The following is a 3,443-nucleotide window of genomic DNA, read 5'->3' as shown; positions in this document are numbered from 1 at the left end:
ATGTGTGGCACATGCAGTCCAGAGGCTTTCCAGGAAGTGAGTCCACAAACTTCCTTGAAATGAGTACAAAATGCTAGGTGTCTTAGTCTTTACTGTGTTGGATGCAGGTGCTGAACACAAACCAGATCACAATGTGGAGCCAGAAAGAAGGCTGTCAGAGACAAGAGAAAGAAACTTACTGGCACTGGTGGTTCAAGTCTGTAATCCTAGCTACTCTGGAGGCTGAGATCTGAGGATCATGATTCAAAGCCAGCAGGGCAGGAAAGTCTGTGACTGACTTCAAGCCCCAGGAGAGAGAGAGGGAAGAGGGAGAGGGGGGAGAAAGAAGGGGGAGGGAGACAGGGAGAGAGGGAGGGAGGGAGAGGCAGAGAGAGAGAGAGAGAGAGAGAGAGAGAGAGAGGTGTCTAGGGCTTGCAGCTAGGCCCTCTGCAGCCCAATGCATCCCCTGCCCCATCTTTCTCTCCATGTGGGGTAGTCTAGGAATTTCAGCATAATCTCCACTCCAACCCCAAACTTGTTCCCCATGCCCCTGTTTTCAACCAGGATGTGGCTGTCTCTCTAGTCACTCAAACTAAAAATATCAGGGGCCTCTTCAACGCCTCACCTGTGCCATCACTATGTCCTTGAAGTGGGTTCTAGCTCTCCCTTTGTCCATACCTGCTGTTAGCACAAGGGTGATCCTTGGTATCCTTTATCTGGATCACCTACAGGAACCCCTGGCTACTCCAGCCTCTCTGCCATTCTGAGTGGCCTTCTCAAATCCAGATCTGACCAATCACTCCTCACTTCAGCTGATGCTCCAGTGAGAGAGCAAAGCCAGGCAGACTTCCCATACTGTATACTCTCCTCTAAATACCCACTGGCTCCTACCATTCTTTCCAGGAACCATACCCACTGCCCTATCCAACTGTTTCCATTCTCCAGGAACCATGCCGATCTCCAGGATGACTTCCTACTTCACTGATGTCCCTTGAGCCTCTGCTCTTCCTAAAAGCAGTGCCAAACAATCTGGCTACCTACTCAGGATATACGCTTCCAGACTCAGCTTCTTTGACCTCTTTGGACACAAATCCTCCCTTTGTTCCTTTTGCAATCTGCATTCATACATTACTACTAAGACAACACCTTATTCATTCACTCATTCATTCATTCACTTATAAGCCTATATCTATGCCTTCATTCAGTGAGCTCTCTAGATCTTGGGAATTAATGCACAAATGGCACCGGTGCCTAACTAGTTACTGGTATGACAAACCTCTGGGATCCTAATTTTCACTGCTCCACAGCCTCACCCCAGGTTCATGCCTGGGATATGGGACTAGGATCACAGCTGGGTTGTGCAACCCCATCCCAATCAATAAGCTAGCATAGTGGTACTCACCCAAGATCCCCGCTTTGTGGCAGGGTGTAGATAGGAGGATCTTGTTTTAAGTTCAACCTAGGTAAAAATTCAAGATCTTACTGGAAAAATAAAGCAAAAAAGTACTGGAAGCATGGCTCAAATAGTAGACAGCCTGCCTGGCAAGCACAAGGCCCTGAGTTCAAACCCAGAATGATTTAAAACAAGGAAAAAAACCCTAATATGAAAGGTTGAGAGACCTGACTGAGTATTAGATACTAAGACAATGTTAATAGTGAATGTGTTGCTGTGATTATCAGAACATAGCTGTTTTTCTTTTTTTTTATTGTGAAAATACTGTACAGAGGGGTTACAATTACATGGGCAAGATAATGAGTACATTTCCTATCAAGCATTGTAGCCTCCTCCTTTGTTTCCCCTTCCCATCCCTTCCCATCCTCCCCCCCACCCTCCCAGTCCTCCCCTACCAAAGTTGTAAAGTTCGTTTTCGACATAACGACTTGTACGTCTCATTGTTGCAATGGGTCCACCTGTATCCCTATTTAAACGATTTGTTTTTTCCCTTCCCCTCCACAAATTATACTGGCATCAAATACAGTGAAAGCAGGGGTTATACTGTTGGGGAGGGACCTACAAAGCAACAAAGAAATCATCTTACCTAGCTGTTTTTCTTTTCAGAAATGCAAACCAAAGCATTCAATTTGAAGGGGTTTATAGTAAGTAGAAAGAGAAGCAGGAAACATAGCTCAAACCTGTAATCTTAGTTACTTGGGAGACAGAGGTTGGGCATTTGAGGTGTGGGACCAGACTAGAGCATAAACATTCTAGAGACTTCATCTTAACCAGTGGTTGGGCCCTGTTGTGTGCACCTGTTATCCCAGCTCCAGGGGAGAATCACAACCCAGGCTGGCCGGGCCTAGACAGTCACCAGTGAGAAAAGGGGCTGAAGGTGTGGCTCAAGTGGTAGAGCATCTGCCTAACAAGCTCAAAGTTCTGAGTTCCCCATACTGCCCACCCCGCTCCAAATCACTTTTAGAAAAATACATGAGGGGGAAAAGGTTAATAGCAGTTGAACCCAGGGACTGGGATAGGGACACTCAAGCTTCTGGTCTATTTGGATTGTTCCCACAGTAATAATTTTTTTAAAAAGATGAATTGAGTTGGTTGGACCTGAACCTGGGTTTTTATATCCAGGCCTAAAGTCCAGGAGTCCCAAATTAGGTCTGGCCACCTGCCCCCACATGCCAGATAAAGAGACATGGTGGAGGGCAGAGAAAGAAGTTTTATTACAAGACAGCCAAGGTACAACACTTCAGTTCATCTTCAAACATCTTATGCGGTACAGACATTGGCTTCAGGTTAAGTATGGACAATTGGACAACAGGGAAGGAGAAAGGTATGTGGAGTTAAAGCAGTCCCAAGTCCCAGGCATGGTCTGGTTGACACTTACCTCAGTCTTTGTCCTCCGAGGAGTTCTGGAAAATTGTTACCACTGTATTACAGGAACAGAACAGAAATAAGTGTTTTCCTAAGTTTGGGGCTGTTAGAGATAATAAAAAGAAGGCTAGGTGTCCTTAGCTCATGTCTGTAATCCTAGCAATTGAGGAGGCTGAGAGCTGAAGATCGTGATTGGAAGCTAGCCAAGGCAAGAAAATCAGTGAGACTGGAAGGTCCAATTAACCAGCAAAAAGCTGGGGGGTGGAGCTGTGGTTCAAGTGGTAGAGCGCTAGCCTTGAGTACAAAAGCTCAGGGACAGCACCCAGGCCCTGAGTTCAAGCCCCAATATCGCCCCACCACTACCACTAATAATAATAATTATTATTATATTGTTATTACAACATAAAATACTTGCTTTTCCGCAGAGCAAACCACGTTCCTTGCATGGCTGATGTCCCCGGTTGCCCCAAGCTTCAGAGGTGCTGCAGGGCAGCCGGGCAGTTCAAGGGCCGTGGAGGACAGGTAGTGTTCTCCACCGCGCGGGGCAGCCATCACGGGGTGGGTGGGGTGGGGGGAGCGCCAGGCTGTGTGGGGATCTCGGTCTCGTCGGCGCGGGGCGGGGCCGGCGCCCGCGGAGCTTTAAGAG

This window comes from Dipodomys merriami, unplaced genomic scaffold (genome assembly GCF_024711535.1).
Source record: "Dipodomys merriami isolate MVZ:Mamm:240054 unplaced genomic scaffold, mDipMer1.0.p SCAF_2, whole genome shotgun sequence".
NCBI classification, from domain to species: Eukaryota; Metazoa; Chordata; class Mammalia; order Rodentia; family Heteromyidae; genus Dipodomys; species Dipodomys merriami.
This window is presented reverse-complemented; position numbering follows the sequence as displayed.